Below are 7,465 nucleotides of genomic sequence, written 5' to 3' on the forward strand. Positions count from 1 at the left end.
TCTGGAAAGCCCTGGATGTCTACTTTCCAACGCAATTGGAAGCGCGCCATTTCGAGTTCTGTAGCTCCAGAAAATCCACTTTGAGTGCAAAAAGGTCAGAATCCAACAGTATCAGCAGTCCTTCTTCAACCTCTGAATCTGATTTCTGCTCAAGTCCCTCAATTTTAGCCAGAAAATACCTGAAATCACAGAAAAACACACAAACTCATAGTAAAGTCCAGAAATGTGAATTTAACATAAAAACTAATGAAAACATCCCTAAAAGTAACTAGATCCTACTAAAAACATACTAAAAACAATGTCAAAAAGCGTATAAATTATCCGCTCATCACAACACCAAACTTAAATTGTTGCTTGTCCCCAAGCAACTGAAAATCAAATAGGATAAAAAGAATAGAATATACTATAAATTCCAAACTATCAATGAAACATAGCTGCAATCATATGAGCGGGACTTATAGCTTTTTGCCTCTTGAATAGTTTTGGCATCTCACTTTATCCAATGAGGTTCAGAATGATTGGCATCTATAGGAACTCAGAGTTCAGATAGTGTTATTGATTCTCCTAGTTCAGTATGATGATTCTTGAACACAGCTTCTTTATGAGTCTTGGCCGTGGCCTGATGACATGTCATCATGTCATGTTTTTCTATGCCTTTTTCCTTTGTTTTCAATAGGTTTTATGCACTTTCTTGAGCCATAAGCAAGCCAAGTGGGTAGATTTTCATGCTTCCTTTGATTTAATCAACCATGTATGAATTCATGCTATTTCATGAGGTTTTATGCTAAAATTGTCACATATTATGAAAGAATGAATATCTCATGATTTTGAGCATAGCTTTGATGTGTTTGGTTGATTAATGATAGGTGAAGAAGGCTTGGAGAAAGGGTGAAGCAAGAAGGAATGGCTAGGAGTAAAGAGAGGACAATGGAATAAGTTGAACCAGGAAGCAAAATCTTTTGGGTGAAAAGTTAGCCTCAAAGTTAGACCCCTAACTTGGAGGCTAACGTTGGCACATGAAATTCACCCCTGGGCATCAAAAGTTTGCGCCAACGTTAGCCCCCTAACTTTGAGGCTAACGTTGGCATGAAGAGAACCTCCCTGGGCACCAAAAGTTTGCACCAACGTTAGCCCCCTAACTTGGTGGCTAACGTTGGCACATGAAATTCACAAAGGGAGGAGCAAAAGTTTGCGCCAACGTTAGCCCCCTAACTTTGAGGCTAACGTTGGCGCCACACACCACAACAGCTTGAAAGGGTATACTTCCAACAAGAATAACTTGAGCTACAGAGCTCCAAATGAGGTGATTCAAGAAGCATTGGAAAGTAGGAATCAAGAGCTTTCCAAGAATATATGGCACTGCATAGTGGACACTAAAATTGAGGGAGAAAACTGCCCCGCAATGTGCATAAATGAACATGGTGGCAACATGCAGTGAGGCCACTTGACCTCTGCACCTTCGATGGAGTATAACTCGAGCTGTATAGCTCCAATTGATGTGCTCCCAACGGCATTGGAAAGTAGACATCCAGGGCTTTCCAACCATGTATAATAGTATGGGGTGGACAATACGTTTGAGCCTCCAGAACTGGCGTTTTCGCCAACGTTTGAGGCAAACGTTACCTCAAACGCTGCACACCAAAGCCAGCGACCATGCCCTCTTCAAATGATCATAACTTGAGTTGTAGATGTCCAATTGAAGTGATTCCAAGTGGGTTAGAAAGCTGACACTCAGAGCTTTCCAACCATATATGATAGTCTATATTGGGCATAAAATTGGCAACATGACAAGAGGACAAAATTGGCGCCATAAATGTGCATAAGGGAGGCCAACGTTAGGGTCAAAGTTAGACCCCTAACGTTGGCACCAACGTTCATACCAGCAAGTTTTGTGGGCTGCTATGAAAAGTTGGAGCCAAAGTTAGACCCCTAACTTTAGCTCCAACTTTTGGTCCAACTTTTGCAAACTCAACCCGGTTCAATTCGGTTCCTCTTCAAACTCCAAGAGCAATCAACCAAGGCCTTTATCAACCCAATTCCATCAAGAGCAAGGGCCCAAATGATCATCACTCAAAGGCACAAGAAATAGATAAAATAGGAATTTCATTCAATTGTAATTTGTTTTTAATTTCATTTTCATTTCCATTTTGTAAAGCCTATATAAGGCATCATTTTCATATTTGTGAGAAGGCTGGCTCCACGAGGGAGCATTAGGATTTGAGAGCTCTCTCTTAGTTTTCAATTTCGTTTTGAATCTTGGGTTGAGAATTGAAGAAATTCTGTTTCAATCTCACCTTGAAAATTTTCTTGTTTACTTTCTCTGCACAATTGAATTTCCATTCCTGTTTACTACTTCACCTTCTCTTGGCTTCTGCAATTTACTTTTCTTTAATTTCTCTTGCAATTGTTCTAAGCTTTGATTTACTGCTTTCATTTAATTTCCCTGCACCCAATTCCCTTTACTTTCATGCAATTTACATTTCTTGCTCTTTAAGTTTCAATGTAATTTACTTTCTGCACTTTAATTTTCCTTGTCATTTACATTCTGTTGGCTTCAATGGTCACTCAAATCACTCAATGTTAGCTTGACTAAACTAATCACCCACTAAAATTGCTTGATCCATCAATCCCTGTGGGATCGACCTCACTCCCGTGAGTTATTATTACTTGATGCGACCCGGTGCACTTGCCGGTTAGATTTGTGTGTTTTGGGAGAGATTTATTTTTCACCAAAATACTCATCATGGCCCTAAGCACTTTGTTTTCCAGTATTACTACCGGATACATAAATGCCACAGACACATAATTGGGTGAACCTTTTCAGATTGTGACTCAGCTTTGCTAAAGTCCCCAATTAGAGGTGTCCAGGGTTCTTAAGAACACTCTTTTTTTTGCTTTGGACCTTGACTTTAACCGCTCAGTCTCAAGTTTTCACTTGACACCTACACGCCACAAGCACATGGTTAGGGACAGCTTGGTTTAGCCGCTTAGACCAGGATTTTATTCCTTGAGGCCCTCCTATCCACTGATGCTCAAAGTCTTGGGATCCTTTTTATTTGCCCTTGCCTTTTGGTTTTAAGGGTTATTGGCTTTTTTTTTTTTTTTTTTGCTCTTGCCTCTTGGTTTTAAGAGCTTTTGGCTTTTTCTGCTTGCTTTTTCTTTCTAATTTTTTTTTCTATTTTTCGCCCTCTTTTTTTTTTCTGCAAGCTTTGTTCTTTGCTGCTTTTTCTTGCTTCAAGAATCATTTTTATGATTTTTCAAATTATCAAATAACATGTCTCCTAGTCATCATTCTTTCAAGAGCCAACATATTTAACATTCTTAAACAACAACTTCAAAAGACATATGCACTGTTCAAGCATACATTCAGAAAACAAGAAGCATTGTCACCACATCAATATAATTAGACTAAGTTCAAGGATAAATTCGAAACTCATGTACTTCTTGTTCTTTTGATTTAAAACATTTTTCATTTAAGAGAGGTGATGGATTCATAGGACATTCATAACTTTAAGACATAGTTACTACTACTAATGATCATGTAATGAAGACACAAACATAGATAAGCACATAACATAGAAAACGAAAAATAGAAGAAATAAGAACAAAGAATGAATCCACCTTAGTGATGGTGGCGTTTCCTTCTTGAGGAACCAATGATGTCCTTGAGCTCTTCTATGTCTCTTCCTTGTCTTTGTTGCTCCTCCTTCATTACTTTTAGATCTTCTCTAATTTCATGAAGGATGATGGAGTGCTCTTGATGTTCCACCCTTAGTTGCTTCCAATAATTGTGTGGAAGAAAATGTATCCCCTGAGGTATCTCAGGGATCTCTTGATTTGCAGTCAAATGTTCTACCACTGAGCTATAGACCCTTGATGGAAGCTTTTGTCTTCCCTTTCTTCTTTCTAGAGGTTTCTCTGGCCTTAGGTGCCCTCAATGGTTATGGAAAAAACAAAAAAGCTATGCTTTTACCACACCAAACTTAGAATGGTGCTCGCCCTCGAGCAAAAGAAGAAGGAATAGAAGAATAAGAAGAAGATATGGAGGAGATGGGTGGGAGTGTGTATTCGGCCATATGGGTGGGATTGGGTGGGAGAGAGACGTTGAATTTTGAAGGTAGTGGGTGTATGGATGTGAGTGGTAAATGGAAAACAGAAGGGATGCTCATGAATGGAAAGAGAGATGATGAGGTATGTGGGGATCCTGTGGAGTCCACAGATCCTGAGATGATCCTGTGGGGTCCACAGATCCTGAGGTGTCAAGGAATTTACATCCCTGCACCAATTTAGGCATGTAAAATGCCCTTGCACACAACTCTGGGCGTTCAGCGCTGGGTTGGTGCCCATTTTGGGCGTTCAACGCCCATTTGCTGCCATTTCTGGCATTGAACGCCAGAACCATGCTTGTTCTGGGCGTTCAATGCCAGGATGCTGCCCATTCTGGGCGTTCAGCACCAGAACCATGCTCTGTTCTGGCGTTTGAACGCCAGACAGATGCTCCTCCAGGGTGTGATTTTTCTTCTGCTGTTTTTGATTCCGTTTTTGAATTTTTTGTTTATTTTGTGACTCCAAATGATCATGAACCTATAAAGACATATAACTAAGAAAAATATAGTTAGATAAATAAACATTGGGTTGCCTCCCAACAAGCGCTTCTTTAATGTCAATAGCTTGACAGTGGGCTCTCATGGAGCCTCACAGATGTGCAGAGCTTTGTTGAGACTCTCCAACACCAAACTTAGAGTTTGGATATGGGAGTTCAACACCAAACTTAGAGTTTGGTTGTGGCCTCCCAACACCAAACTTAGAGTTTGACTGTGGGGGCTCTGGTTGACTCTGCTTTGAGAGAAGCTTTTTCTGCTTCCTCTCCATGGTTGTAGAGGGAGATCCTTGAGTTTTAAACACAAGGGAGTCCTCATTCCATTGAAGGACTATTTCACCTCTGTCAACATCAATCACAGCTCTTGCTGTGGCCAGGAAAGGTCTTCCTAGGATGATGGATTCATCCTCTTCCTTTCCAGTATCCAGGACTATGAAATCAGCAGGGATGTAAAGGCCTTCAACCTTTACTAACATGTCCTCTACTTGTCCATAAGCCTGTTTTCTTGAACTGTCTGCCATCTCTAATGAGATTTTAGCAGCTTGCACCCCATAGATTCCCAGTTTCTCTATTACAGAGAGGGGCATGAGGTTTATTCCTGAACCAAGGTCACACAGGGCCTTAAAGATCATGGTGCCTATGGTACAAGGTATTATGAACTTTCCAGGATCCTGTCTCTTTTGAGGCAATGTCAGTTGATCCAGATCACTTAGTTCATTGATGAACAAGGGAGGTTCAACTTCCCAAGTATCAATGCCAAATAATTTGGCATTCAGCTTCATGATTGCACCAAGAAACTTGGCAGTTTGCTCTTCAGTAACATCCTCATTCTCTTCAGAAGAGGAATACTCATCAGAGCTCATGAAGGGCATAAGGAGGTTCAATGGAATCTCTATGGTCTCTAGATGAGCCTCAGAGTCCTTTGGTTCCTCAGAGGGAAGCTCCTTATTGATCACTGGACGTCCCAGGAGGTCTTCCTCCTTGGGATTCACGTCCTCTCCTCTCCTCACAGGTTCGGCCATTTTGCTTATGTCAATGGCCTTGCACTCTCCTTTTGGATTCTCTTCTGTATTGCTTGGGAGAGTACTGGAGGGATTTCAGTGATCCTTTTACTCAGCTGGCCCACTTGTGCTTCCAAATTTCTAATGGAAGACCTTGTTTCATTCATGAAACTCACAGTGGCCTTAGATAGATCAGAGACTAGATTTGCTAAATTAGAAGCATTTTGTTCAGAGTTCTCTGTCTGTTGCTGAGTGGATGATGGAAAAGGTTTATTATTGTTAAACCTGTTTCTTCCACCATTATTAAAGCCTTGTTGAGGCTTTTGATCCTTCCATGAGAAATTTGGATGATTTCTCCATGATGAGTTATAGGTGTTTCCATAAGGTTCACCTAAGTAATTCACCTCTGCTATTGCAGGGTTCTCAGGATCATAAGCTTCTTCTTCATAAGAAGCCTCTTGAGTACTGTTGGATGCAGCTTGCATTCCATGCAGACTCTGAGAGATCATATTGACTTGCTGAGTCAATATTTTATTCTGAGCCAATATGGCATTCAGAGTATCAACTTCAAGAACTCCCTTCTTCATAGGCGTCCCATTATTCACAGGATTCCTTTCAGAAGTGTACATGAACTGGTTATTAGCAACCATGTCAATGAGTTTTTGAGCTTCTGCAAGCGTTTTCTTTAGGTGAATGGATCCACCTGCAGAAGTGTCTAGTGACATTTTTGATAACTCAGATAAACCATCATAGAATATATCCAAGATGGTCCATTCTGAAAGCATGTCAGAAGGACACTTTTTGGTCAACTGTTTGTATCTTTCCCAAGCTTCATAGAGGGATTCACCTTCTTTCTGTCTGAAGGTTTGAACATCAGCTCTAAGCTTGCTCAGCTTTTGAGGAGGAAAGTACTTGGCTAAGAAAGCCGTGACCAGCTCATCCCAAGAGTTCAGGCTGTCTTTGGGTTGAGAGTCCAACCATAATCTAGCTCTGTCTCTTACAGCAAAAGGGAAAAGCATGAGCCTGTAGACTTCAGGATCTACTCCATTAGTCTTAACAGTATCACATATCTGCAAGAATTCAGTTAAGAACTGAAAAGGATCTTCAGATGGAAGTCCATGAAACTTGCAGTTCTGCTGCATCAGAGAAACTAATTGAGGTTTCTGCTCAAAGTTGTTTGCTCCAATGGCAGGAATGGAGATGCTTCTTCCATGTAAATTGGAATTAGGTGCAGTAAAGTCACCAAGCATCTTCCTTACATTATTATTATTTTCGGCTGCCATCTCCTCTTCCTGTTCGAAAATTTCTGAAAGGTTATCTCTGGATTGTTGTAATTTAGCTTCTCTTAATTTTCTCTTCAGAGTTCTTTCAGGTTCTGGATCTGCTTCAACAAGAATATTCTTATCCTTGCTCCTACTCATATGACAAAGACGAGGGCACAGAAAAAATAATAATAATAATATGGATCCTTTATACCACAGTATAGGGATCCCTTTGTGAGTGGAAGAAAAGAGGGAGACAAAGAGTGTGATGTAAAGAAAGAAACACAACTGTGAGGATGGCAGAGATGTGAGATGAGATGTTAGTAGATGAATAAATAAATAGAATAAGATGGGAGAGGGAGAATTTTCGAAAATAATTTTTGAAAAAGGGTTAGTGATTTTCGAAAATGGTTTTTGAAAAATGTTAGTATTTTTCGAAAATTTTTAAAATCAAAAATAAAAATAAGAATAATTAGTTAATTAAAAAGAAATTTTTGAAAAAGAGGGAAGATATTTTCGAAAATTAGAGAGAGAGAGTTAGTTAGGTAGTTTTGAAAAAGTTTAAGAAACAAACAAAAAGTTAGTTAGTTAGTTGAAACAAA

The 7,465-nt window shown here is 39.9% G+C and overlaps 1 non-coding gene across 1 annotated transcript; it reads left to right on the forward strand.

The window, feature by feature from the left end:
- Positions 1 to 6,380: 6,380 nt before the first annotated feature.
- On the forward strand, positions 6,381 to 6,488 carry LOC112738854 (small nucleolar RNA R71). The gene has a single exon (XR_003169807.1). It is a non-coding gene; the product is annotated as a small nucleolar RNA R71 (small nucleolar RNA).
- The last annotated feature ends 977 nt before the right edge of the window (positions 6,489 to 7,465 follow it).

This window comes from Arachis hypogaea, chromosome 13 (assembly GCF_003086295.3).
Source record: "Arachis hypogaea cultivar Tifrunner chromosome 13, arahy.Tifrunner.gnm2.J5K5, whole genome shotgun sequence".
NCBI classification, from domain to species: domain Eukaryota; kingdom Viridiplantae; phylum Streptophyta; class Magnoliopsida; order Fabales; family Fabaceae; genus Arachis; species Arachis hypogaea.